Source organism: Sorex araneus, chromosome 2 (genome assembly GCF_027595985.1).
Source record: "Sorex araneus isolate mSorAra2 chromosome 2, mSorAra2.pri, whole genome shotgun sequence".
Taxonomy (NCBI): domain Eukaryota; kingdom Metazoa; phylum Chordata; class Mammalia; order Eulipotyphla; family Soricidae; genus Sorex; species Sorex araneus.
In genome coordinates, this window is record NC_073303.1 from 60,407,458 (window position 1) to 60,420,849 (window position 13,392).

At 39.7% G+C, this 13,392-nt stretch overlaps 1 protein-coding gene across 1 annotated transcript in view; it reads right to left on the reverse strand.

Annotated features, from left to right (window-relative positions):
* The window catches only part of NECAB1 (N-terminal EF-hand calcium binding protein 1), a 194,094-nt gene that overhangs the window by 48,525 nt on the left and 132,177 nt on the right, over positions 1–13,392 (reverse strand). The gene's annotated exons all lie outside the window — the stretch shown is intronic.

Genomic DNA, 13,392 nt, shown 5'->3' on the forward strand with positions numbered 1-13,392 from the left:
AGTACAGTGGGTAGGGCGTTTGCCTTGCATGCGGCTGACCCGGGTTCAATTCCCAGCATCCCATATGGTCCTCCGAGCACCACCAGGAGCAATTCCTGAGTGAAGAGTCAGGAGTAACCCCTGTGCATTGCTGGGTGTGACCCAAAAAGAAAAAAATTATATTTACAATATAATTATTATAAATATGAGAAATTAATATTAATCCTCTTCCATGACAATTCTTTGCTTCTAGATCATAGGTCACCAATTCTTGAAGTATTCTAGGTGTGTGTAAAGGCATTGATTGTTCAAGGACCATGCAAGTACCTAGAGGGGTTAGTTGCCAGAAAAATCAAATATGTGACTATAGGACTTGCAAACTTGCAAACAACATACCCTTCACTGCCCCGCTCCACACACACCTTCATGGAGTAGTGGGTCAGTGATGGCATTAATCATGTCCAAAGAATGAAGCCTTAAAATAACTCAAAACTGGGGGATTAGAAAGACTCCCCGGCTTGCAAACTTGGAGATTTGGGGACAACAACACCCCTGGAGAAGCCACAGAAGCTCTGTCTTCTCCCAACACACATGTGCTATGTGTCTCTGTCATTTAATTGTTGATGAATAAAAAGCACTGGAAAAAAATAAGTAAATAAATGATGACCACACCACTGTGTATTTTCTCTGTCACCAAGTGCTGTCATGCTTTAGCAATCAGCTTCCCTTTCCCTTGGTGTATTAATTATGCCTGATCTGTATTCATCTGAAGGCAAAGGAAACTATATGTAGTTATTACAAAATTCAGAAACCATTAGTGTTGAGATATTAAAAGAACTTAACATAATTTACTAAATTTATGAATGTCCCTCCCTCATTAGCTTTAAGGAAGTTCTCGTTATCATCTAAACCATAGTACATAGCCACAATAGAAGCCTTCATTCAAACTGCCCCTCCTCTCCAGAAACACAAAAGCTAAACTTGCTAAGCTTCCTCAGGCAGAGAGGAGGGCTGAGGACATTGCACCTGTGGCTAAAGAGTCTCCTAAAGTTTCAGGGAAAGCCAAGGAAGAAGTCCAGCACGGAATAAAATAGACTCACACACCTTTTCAGGTCAGAGATGAACCATTTAAATCTGATTTTCTAGTCTTGTGTGGTAGTAGAAGACACACGTTCATAAAAAAGTAAAGTCATAAAAAATAATTTATTTGGTTCATTCCTAAGCAAAATGTTTTTCTTTATGAATGGAAATCTAAAGCTGAAAGGAACAATGGTGATAAAACAATGTCAAAAAGCAATGTTCTGGGCAGCCTTAGGGCATGCTGATGAACCCAAAAAGAGAATTCATTTAAGTAGCTCACTAAAAAATATTTGGGTTTCAGCCTTTTTGTTCACCATCAGACTAAATAGCTCCACCCCACATTCTAACTAAAAACTGTTCTGTATTTCTATAAACTCAAAATTAGAAAAAAAATTAAACTCTCAGGCTCCTAATAAGCAATTCTAGAATTTTTCTTTCAAAATTCCAACAAGAACAAGAAACTTGTTCTGTTTCTAGCAGAACCCAATGTCATAAAAGTTGCATATTTTCTAATTTGAAATTGTGAGAGGTCTTAATCATCAGTCTTTTTAATGTTCACTCTTCAGAGGCAAACAACACAGTACATATTTTTTTGGCCACATTTAATAAGACTTACTTAAAAGTGAAAATTTCTAATGCCTTTATGAGCTGCCTAAGAAGCAAAACACAAAACACTACATTCTCCTAATAACAATAAGGTGTTTTATGAGTTACTTCAAGCCTCTCTCTGTCTCTCTCTCTCTCTCTCCCTCTCTCTCTCTCTCAACATCATTGTATCACTTGTCATCTGTTGATCCTCGAGTTGCTCGAGCGGGCACCAGCAACGTCTCCATTTTTCCCTGTCGTGTGCTAGTGTAGTCCAATGAAATCTGCTCGCTCCAGGAACAGGAAGAGCCTCAAATCATTCATTCAGGGTTTTGACGAAGAAGTCTGACCATTTCCTTGGTGGGCGGCCATGTGATGTTTTGACGTCCTGTGGAATCCAGTCAGTGATGGCTCTAGTCCAGCGGTCAGCTCTGAATCGCATTACGTGTTTGGCCCATCTGATTTTCTATGCTTTGGAAAAAGAGACAGCGTCCCTGACCGTCGACAGAGGTTGGAACTCCAGATTCCTTCTCTCACTTGAGTGAAATATGATATTCCAAGCATAACTCTTTCGATTCCTCTTTGTGATACCCGAATAGTATTCTCATCCTGTTTTCCTAGGGCCCAGGTCTCTGAGGTGTATGTTAGTGCAGGAAGAACGGTGGAGTCAAAAAGATGTGCCCGGAGCCGGAGTTTCTTTATCCTCTCAACCACTTCTTCGATGCTCTTGAAGGTGTTCCACGCTGCTCTTTCCCTCCTGTGCAGTTCTGGCGCTAAAACTCCTCATGTTGAGTTCTCGACACAGTACACATAGCTGCTGCATTTGGAGATGTTTGTTCCATTGAGAGCAAATGGAACATCAGGGAGTAGTACCTCTTACATGCATATACATACATATGTATATATATATGTATTATATACTTAATTTTGATCAAATAATTTGCTATTTAGTGTCAGTCAAAGCTTTATAAACTATTTCTCAATTGAAATGAAAAACTGAGTCATTTTTCTTGAAGTTAAAATGAAATGTGATAATAGAAAAGAGTTGTCTCAGGGCTGGCCTTATCTGTACTGCAGGCGGAGTACCTGCCTTGCATGGAGCAGACACAGGGTCCACCCTCGGCTCCGTAGGGTGCCCTGAGCACTGTCTGAGTGCAGAGCTGCACTGCACACAGCTGGAGGCGGCCCCAAGCAAAACCAAAACAACAACATAAAGAGATGGGCCAAAAAACTAACGCCTAGACTCAGTAAAAACAGCAATGTTTTCCACTATGGGTGACACAGAGAGAAACAAAACAAAGGAATACACAGCAGTAAGCAAACAAACTTCAAGACTTGGATTATAAAACTGATTATCAATCAGGCTGGAGTAACCAAAGGACACTGGTGGCTGATCTTAGGCATGTCGGGGTGGTGATGGTGAAGTACAGTGACCATATTCAAAGCCATAAACACAGCCCAGAGCAATAGTACCATGTGTCGGGTGCCTGCTTTGCACAGGGCTGACCTGGGTTCAATCCCTCAAACCCTTTGTGGTCCTCCAAGCCAGCCAGGAGTGATTCTTGAGCACAGAGCCAGGGATGAGCTCTGAGCACTGCTGGGTGTGGCTCCCAAACCAAATCAAACCAAACGTAAGCAATACACATAAACACGAATGCCTTGTAGACACAAGGCCTAAACTCTAACAATTAAAATAGAAAAAAAATATAGTTTTTACAGTTGGAAAAGGGGGTTGGCCAACTTCCTGCCCACTAGTGATGGGGCCTTTTTGGTTGTGGGGTGGCCCTGGAGCCCTGGGGTTGCTAGATGATATACACATAGAGGTATGAGGCAAAACCCCAGAAATGCCATGTTGGAAACTACTGATAAGTTAGTACAGTGAAAGATAACCAAAAGAATCATACACTAATAGAGTGATAAAAGAATTTAAAAAAAGAAAAAATGATGCACTTGGTTTTTCCTCTAGTCATTTACAGTGCTAAACAATAATCTAAAATGGTTTTTTATTACATTGATGAAAAGCTATAATTGTGTAGATTGCGCCAATTGTATTTGCATGAAAGTGTATGGTTTTTCCTCTATTTGTAGATAAGCTCAAAAAACATAGAAAACACATTTATGAGCAGAATGGCATCACATTGGCCTTAGGCTTATTCTTTTCTCACATAAATGTTAAATATTTGCCATGGAAGAACTACGGAAGGGGATTATTTTTTTCATTTTTCAATCTAAACACTCCAGTCACTTATTATTAGCTTCTTAGACATAAAGGTCATGTCTCCATTCTCTGTTTGCCTCGTGGTGCCCAAAGCATACACTCTTTCTGTTTGACGTTAGCAAGACAAACTCCTAACTCTAACAATCTATTGTGTTTGCTATTGTGGTCTTTTAATAGAAGAGTTTTTGGCGATGTTGGGTATTTCCAAAGACTTGCCATCAGATAGCTGCTTATTCTACCATTGCTCCGGTAGAGTCGATTAAGGAATTGTTGTTCGGCTGAGACTTTCATCTCTGTCTGATGAAGGTTTGCTTTCCTCACTGGAGTCTCCCCAGGTAATATTAAGAAACTATCTCACAGTGATTCAATAAAATTAAAAAAAAAGAAAGAAACCAGCAGAACCCAGAAGCTTGTTAGATAGAAGTGTTGATACCTTGACATCAAGAGGGGAGATGAACTGGTGCAAGGATTTGGGAGATTACGTTTCTTTGAGTCAGTTATGAAGTTTTGCTGTTATACGCTGCTCCTTGATGATAAGGACAGAGAAAAAATAGCTTGCTGGCTAATATTTAAAAGTCCAAATTCAGCTCAAGTCACTGCCTTTTTGTAGCAGTCCCTGCCTTGTATCACCGATTCCCTTCAGAGCATTAGGCACTTCTTTTCTTTCTCAGTGTTCCCGTAAAACCAATTCCCTATTCAGCTGCAGGACTCATCATTATATATTGTTACTGGCTGTTTTCTTCTCTTTCTTCCCATCCTAGGACAGTTCTATAAAGGTAGAGAATGTATCCTCATTATCTCTGCAGGTAGAGAATATATTTTGGTTATCTCTGTCTCTAGGATGCTCATAACAAAGTGTGCCTGAGACCCACAAATGCTTAACTAATATGCAAGGAGCAAGAAGCTTCTAGACACTCAGCCTTAGCCAACGTTGCTCTAGCTTCATTCGCCTGTATTTATCATTTGCCTAACACCAATGGGTGTGTGTGTGGGGAGGGGCATGCACAGCTGTATGGATTCTGAAATCAAGGGCAATGCAACATTTAAAAAAATTTTGCTTTTGGGTACCCCCAGAGGTGTTCAGGGCTGGCTATTCCCTACTCTGTGCTCAGTGCTCACTCCTGGTAGCCTTAGAGGACCATATGAAGTGCGGGAGATTGAATGCAGGTTGGCGTGTGCAAGGCTAGCGCCCAGCCCCGAATGCAGCCTGTTCCTAGCAGACTGTCAGCCTCAGTCTTCTTCTCTTCCTTTATTCTGGACCTTAAGCTTTAGAATGGCAGATCCAAGTGGCAAGGCTCCAATCTTCCTTTCTTTCTCAGTTATGCAGCAGATGTTCTTTTGGAAGGCAGTGGCAAAAGAAACAGATGGAAAATTAAATAGATAACAAGCTGGAAAATGTCAAAGTCTGGCCCTTTTTATTCTCAACAAGTGTGTGGCTGTGAAGGTACAAAAAAATTTCTTTGCATACTGAACTCCAAGGAAGATAAATCTGTCGGTTTATGGAGTTCGTTCCTTTGGACAAAGCCTCAAGTTCAAGAGAACAGTACAAAGGACTAGTTATTCTTGTTCTCTCGAACTAAAAATCAGCTCAATATGCACAGGCTATAGCTGGTATTCTGATGCTGCTTCTTTTTTTCAAATCCAGCCCAAATCTTCTAAGCTCCTCGAATGGATATGGCAAAGGAAGGCGAGATTTCATGTTTCTCAGATTCCAAACAGTGTCTATGCACCGGAAATGGTCAGATACATTAATTGACAAATAGAACTAATTTAAAAAGTAACAATATTTTCATTTGTGTCTTTGAAAATCCAGAATGTAATAATTTTAATCTGCATATTTCTTTTTGTTTGGACCTGAAACAGACCTAGCTAGCATTCAGGCAAATTAACACTCATGAATGTGTGTGTTTGTGTGTGTGTGTGTGTGTGTATGTGTGTGTGTTTGTGTGTGTGTGTGTGGTTTGTGTGTGAGGGAGGATTAATCTGGACAAATGAAACGTACAATTTGGCTCTGAATGCTGAACACCTGAAATTTATAAAGTGCAAGAATGCAATGGTAGTTTAAGACAAAGTAGAAAATCATCTAAACCAAACTGCCACGAAAGAGCATAGCGTGAGAAGCAACGGTGCTCTGCAAAGCAGGCTTCTCAGGGGACTTCCTGCATCTTGGATGTCAGATCATTTCTCAGAAAGTAAGATCTGGCCCATTTAGGTGATGAAAGAGTGGAGATCTTGGCTATTAAGCACCATGAATCATCCGAGCTAATTAGGGAAATCAGAGCATCAGGCTTCCCTGTTTGTATTTGCCCTGCTTGAAAATTAATCAAAGCAATGACATCTCTGCTCAGCGTCGTGTTGTTTATGAGATCAGACAATCACGTTGAGCCGAGGGGTAGGGCTTCTGGCTGGCTTCCTCTCAGCCCCTGCAGCTCTCACTATTCTCACAGACATCTGTGCTGGTTTCTATTCTAGGGGGAAAAATCACTTTAACAAAGATAAGGTTGCCTTTTTTGGTTTTCATTATATCCACACAATGTTGCTATCATATATGTATATGTATATACATATAAATAACTGGCTTACACTGTATTATCTAGACTATTTCTTTAAAAATTCTTAGATTTTAATTTTAACTGAAATAAAGAAAACTAGAACACCATCTTAATTTTGTCTTAAAAATAAAAGCATAGAGGATAGACTGGAGTGATAGGTCAGTGGGTAGGGCACTTGCCTTGCCATGCAGTTGACCCAGCACCCCATTTGGTCCCTGGAGCTTCACCAGGAGTAAGCCCCAAGTGCCTATGGTATGGCCCCCAAACAGAGAATAAAAAGAGAAATGGTACTTAATTTTTAAAGTCATTAAAAATAAACTGAAGTCAATTCTAGATGTAAATATTGAAGATATAAAAGACTAACATGCTTAGAATTTCTGATGATGTGTAGATTACAAGAAAGTAGCAGAAAAATACTAGAAAATATACTAAAAGTTTTAGCTTTTATGTTTGCCTTAGCACAGTGGGTAAGGCGTGTTTGCCTTGTATGTGGCCGACTAGGGTTTGATTCTTCTGTCCCTCTCGGAGAGCCTGGCAAGCTAATGAGAGTATCCCGCCCACACGGCAGAGCCTGGCAAGCTACCCGTGGTGTATTTGATATGCCAAAAACAGTAACAACAAGTCTCACAATGGAGACATTACTGGTGCCCGCTCAAGCAAATCGGTGAACAACAGGAGGACAGTTACAGTGACAGTGACATACTAAAAGCTTAAATGTTTGAGGTCAGAGTGATAATACAGTAGGTAGGGTATTTGCTGAACCAAGTTTGATCCCCAGCACCCCATATGGTCTCCTGAGCCCACCAGGAATGATCCCTGAACATAGAGCCAGATAGCTCTGAGCACCAACAAGTGTGGCTCCCCCAAACAGACTAAATTTTCTAGAATCGGGAGAAATAGTACAGTGGATAGGGCATTTGCCTTGAAGCTGGATGACCTGTACCCCGTAGGAGCCTGAGAGCATTGCCAGGAGTCATTCCAGAGTGCAGAGTTAGAGAACAACGGGATGTGGTACAATAAACAAAAACAATAAAAAAGTTTACAATACCAAAAAAAAAGGGCTGATGATGTAGGTTAGGCATTGGCACTATTTTTTTTGAGGGGCTTGCATAGGTCTATTATATAGTGAATATTTTGGATTTTGTGAAAACATGAGATGACGTAGCTTGCCACTGTGGTAAAAAGCAGAGAAGGCAGTTGAATGAGTCTTGCTTGTTCATAGATCATCTAAAACACATGGTTGGCAGAATTTGGTTCATGGTTAATTCTGATCACTAAACCAAGCAAAAAATATCAAAGACCGCCAACAGCAGAAAAAGAGAGATAATGATATATGCATTCTCATAGGGAATACACTATCGGATAGATAGATTTACCAAACCAGTTTCTAAATTCAGTTGACAATTGCTAGTAAAAACGAAGTTCAGAATATAAACTGAATAACACTAGGAGAAGGCTATAAGAGGAGCACTTTTTAAAGGATTACAGGCTAATATGGAAATTAAAAGGGACAGAACAAACGACATGTGACTGACACCCAAGGACAGTAGACACAAGGGTCAGGAAGATTGCTCCATAGTTGGAAGCCTGCCTCAAGAAGGGGATGGGGGGAGAAGGCAGCTGGAATAGAGAAGGGATCACTAAGAAAATTGTGGTTGGAGGGATTGGTTAGGATGGGAGATGTGTGCCGAAAGTAGATAATAGATTAAACATGATGGCCTCTCAGTATAATATATATATATATGTATACATACATATATATATAAATATTTACTGCAAACCATAATGCCCCCCAAAAGAGAGAAAGTATGGGGGAAATTGTCTGCCATGGAGGCAGTGGGAGGCTGGGAAGGGGAAGTATACGGGGGATATTGGCAGTGGGGAATGTCCACTGATAGAGAGATGGTGTTTGATTATTGTGTGATTGTAACTCAAACATGAAAGCTTGTAACTATATCTCAGCGTGATTCAATAAAATTAAAAGAAAAAGAGATGCAACAGGTAAACTATGGGCATTACTATAGTTTACAGGGATTGACAGTGCAACAAAACCATAGGAAAATGGAAAGTAATGATTATCAGTGGAACTACTTTTGTGCATTGGTGAGATTATAATTGGCACAAGGTACAAGAAAGTTCTGGACACCTGGAGGATTGTTTTTTTAATTTGGGTGACTTTCAGAGAGTGCTTCCTGGAATCATTATAGAATTGATTTGCGTATTTTTCCTCTTTTTAATTTTATTTTTCAACAAAAATATTAAAATGGGTTGAAACAAGCTTGATAGAGTCACACTATGCTGATATTTTTGAGAGGTTGCTGGGGTAGAGACACAGCTAAACACTACTCTTTGGCTGAAAGCAGGGAAAATATGCAATCATTTTCAATTAGTAGTTTTTGTATCACTTCATTCACAATTCCCTTAACTGCTATAATCTTCTGGAGTGTAACAGAACAAAACATTCACATCTTCAGGATAAAGAGCACAGAGCTACATTCTATAAATATATTAGACTCAATGTATGTTTGTTAATCTTGATCTGAAAAAGTGAAAATTTCTTTCCTAAAAGTATGGTACTTTCTATCTATTAATCACACACTCTTTTTTTGAGTATCATTTTTAAGTAGGTCAGATGTAACAGTAATTTACTTTTTGATTTTTTTCTTCAGAGTATGTCAGAAGACAAGTTCTGCTTTAACCACAGTCTCCTAGTATGTTGAGTTAATATGCCTGTTAGTAAATTTTTCAGAGACAAATACCATTTAATTCCATCATCTATGATCTCTCTGTTTTCAAAGATAGCTTTTTTTTTTGCTTTCCCAATCTAAACAAACTGTGAGAGAGGCGTTAAAATATAAGCATTTGTAAACAGCATAATATATGGGAAACAGCAGATAGTTAATATATAAACATTGACATATTTTTAATCTAATTTACTTTTGTGGCCAATTTATAAGTAGAGTGCCATTTAAAAAACATTTTATTCAGAAATAAACATTCCAGGCATGACTGGAGAGATAGTGCAAAATCTTGCATGTGGCTGACCTAAGTAATTCAGAGAGAGAAAAAAAAACTATCTTGAGCTGGCTTTTGACTTTCATAGCTATGTAGTTTCTAATATATATATATATATATGGCACACATACACATGGGATGCTACTCAGTCATAAGGAAAGATAAAGTCATGCAATTTTCTGCTCCATGGAAGGGCCTGGAAAGCATCATGCTGAGTGAAGTTAGCCAGAGGAGAGAAGCCTACATTCTGTGCAGGTCTTTCTCATGTGAGGGATATAAAGGAACATAATAGGGGAACAATGGATACCCAAGGACAAGGAAGACAAAGAACATGAGAACAGGCCTTCAGTAGGACACATACCACTCAAAGGGGTTGGGGCATAGGGTGTGGGGAGGGGGTACAATGCCAATGGTCGAGGGAAGAGGAGGTGATGCTGAAAGTTGGTAAAATGTTATGTATAAAACCATATTGGCGATGGTACTCTTAGCCACAGGGAAATCCAACAGAGATAGACACAGATATAGATATGTAGATAGACAGGTAGGTAGTAGATAGATATATATATATATATATATATATATATAGATAGATAGATAGATAGATAGATAGATAGATAGATAGATAGATGTCTCCCTACCTATCTACCTCTGACTGAGTATGGGAGGCCAACCAGGGGTGGAGGGCATTGATAGAGGGAAGTGGACACCTGTGAATGTGCATGCCTAAAGTCCTGTCATTAATAACTTTGTACCTTCAAGGTGAATAAACAAAAATATATAGAGATGACATTTTACAAAAGCTTCTATATGGCAATGAAAACAACAAAGTAAAATGTGTTTTTAGGAAAGTGTGATGAGAGAAAATGTCTGTCAACCATATATCTGACTAATGGTTAATCTCCAAAATACACAGGGAATTTTTACAAATTAATAGCAAAAAAATATCACTGTCACTGTCATCCTGTTGCTCATCGATTTCCTCGAGCGGGCACCAGTAATGTCTCTCATTGAAAGACTTATTGTTACTGTTTTTGGCATATCAAATACGCCACAGGGAGCTTGCCAGGCTCTGCCGTGCAGGCGTGATACTCTCGGTAGCTTGCCGGGCTGTCCGAGAGGGGCAGAGGAATCAAACACGGGTTGGCCGAGTGAAAGGCGAACACCCTACCGCTGTGCTATCGCTCCAGCCCAGCAAAAAAAAAAATGTGATTAAAATGGACCAAGAACTTAAGATAATATTTCATCAACAGAAAACATGAATAGATGTATGTGAAAAAAAATGTTCAACATCACGAATTGTTAGGGAACTGCAAATCAAAATCACAAAGGTACAACCTTCTGACAGGATGGTTATTATCAAAAATATGTATGCATGGGGCCAGGGTGATAATACTGTAGGTACAGTGCTTGCCTTGGATGTGGCAGATCCAGGCTCAATCCCTGGCATACTGTAAGGTCACTCCGGCCCTCCAGAGTGATCCCTGAGGGAAGAATCAAGATTAGGTCTTGAACACCGCTGGGTGTGATCTCAAAGCAAATAACAAAGCAACAACAAAAAAAATCTAACTGAAAACAAAACAAATGTGTGCAGCAAGTGTGAACAGGATATGGAAAAACTGGGGTCTTTGAACACTACTGGTAGGGATGTGAAAGCATGGAACCATTCTGGGGACTAGTACAGAGGGAGTTAACAAAAATAAAACTAATTCTAGATATGACCTGGCAATGTCAACAATGTCACATAAATCTCATGCAGGATTTTGTGTCTTTTCCAAAATACTCAGACCCATGATCTTTAAGAGATCTTGGAACGCTCATATTCATTGTAGCATGAATATGTAGCATTGTACACAACAGCCAAATGTGAAAGGAACATATCTGTCCACAGACAGATGGATAAGTGGAAAAATATGTAAACATATACATAGAATATACATAGAACATATACATAGGATATACATAGAATACTATTCAGCCTTTGAATAACAACTGGTCCACAGCTGAGTGCGTTTGTATGAGACTGTGAGAGTGTGTGTTTGTGTGTGTGAGAGAGAGAGAGTGTATGTGAGTGTGTGTGTGTGTGTGTGTGTGTGTGTGTGTGTGTGTGTGTGCAGGCTTTGGGAAATCTACAAAACACAGTGAGGGTTCCAGAAGGGGTGGAAATGAAGGACACCTGTGGTGTTGGAACTTTGTATGCATGAAACACTATCACTAACAGCATTATAAATTATTGTGGCGCAAATAAAACAATTTTTTTTAATTTTTAAAATTTTATTGAATCACCGTGAGATAGTTACAAGCTTTCATGTTTGGGTTACAATCTCACAATGATGAAACACCCATCCCTCCACCAGTGCACATTCCCCACCACCAGTATCCCGGGTATACCCCTCCTTTCCCACCCTCTCCCTGCCTCTAAGGCAGTTAATATTCCCCATACTCTCTCTCTACTGTTGGGCATTATAGCTTGCAACACAGACACTGAGAGGTCATCATGTTTGGTCCATTATCTACTTGCGGCATGCATCTCCCATCCCAACTAGTTCCTCTAGCCATCATATTCTTAGTGATCCCTTCTCTATTCCATCTGCCTTCTCCCCTCCACTCATGTAGCAGTCTTTCAGCAATGGGGCAATTCCCCTGGCCCTTGTATCTACCATCCTTGGGTGTCAGCCTCATGTGATGCTACCCTATACTCCACAGATGAGTGCAGTCCCTCTATGTCTGTCCCTCTCTTTCTGAATCATTTCACTTAGTATGATACTCTCCATGTTTATCCATTTATAAGCAAATTTCATGACTTCATCTCTCCTAACAGCTGCATAGCATTCCATTGTGTAGATGTACCAAAGTTTCGTTAACGAGTCATCTGTTTTAGAGCACTCGAGTTGTTTTCATATTTTGGCTATTGTGAATGGTGCTGCAATGAATATATAGGTACAGATATAATTTCTACTGTGCTCTTTTGCATCCTCGGGATATATTCCCAGAAGTGGTATTGCGGGGTCATATGGAAGCTCAATTTCTAGGTTTTGAAGGACTGTTCATATTGTTTTCCAGAAAGGCTGGCCCAGTCGGCATTCCCACCAACAGTGAAGGAGCGTCCCTTTTTCCCCACATCCACGCCAGCACTGGTTGTTTTTGAAATAAAATAAATATAAGTGCTCTTTTTTTTGTATGTCTGTGGTGCTCCAGACCATATGGGATGCTGGGAATCGAACCCAGGTCAGCTTTGTGCAAAGCGAGTGTCTTACATGCTGTACTATCACTCCAGCCACTTCAAATTTATATTTTATTTATTTATTTTATTTTTATTTTATTTTTTAATTATTATTATTTTTTAATTTTAAATTTTTTTTTAATTTTTTATTTTGGAAAGTTACAAAGTTACAAAGTTTTCAGGTTTAAATCTCAGTTATACAATGCTCGAATACCCATCCCTTCACCAGTGCTCATATTCCACCACCAAGAATTTCAGTATAGCTCCACCCCGCCCCTCACACCCAAACCCCCCCACGCCCCTAGCCCCCCCACCCTAAGCCCCCCCCCCGCCTGTGTAACTAATAAATTTCACTTTACTTTCACTTTGATTGCATACAATATTTCAACAAAACTCACTATTATTGTTTGGAGAGTCTCTCCCCTAAAGTAAGACCTGCTGAAAAGGAAGCATTAGATAATTTGTTTTCCATTGCTGAGGATGAAGAAGTATAAGGTCGAGTGACCACACTTAGCGGCCTCTCAGTTTTGGGTTTCTGTAATTTAGTATTTTAGTAACTAAGTCCAGAGAGATATCTGCCAGAAGTTGCATCATTGCCAACTTGTACTTCTCAGTTACATTATATTCCACATATGAGTGCAATCTTTCTATGTCTGTCTCTTTCTTTCTGACTCATTTCACTCAACATGATACTTTCCATGTTGATCCACTTGTATGCAAATTTCATGACTTCATGTTTCCTG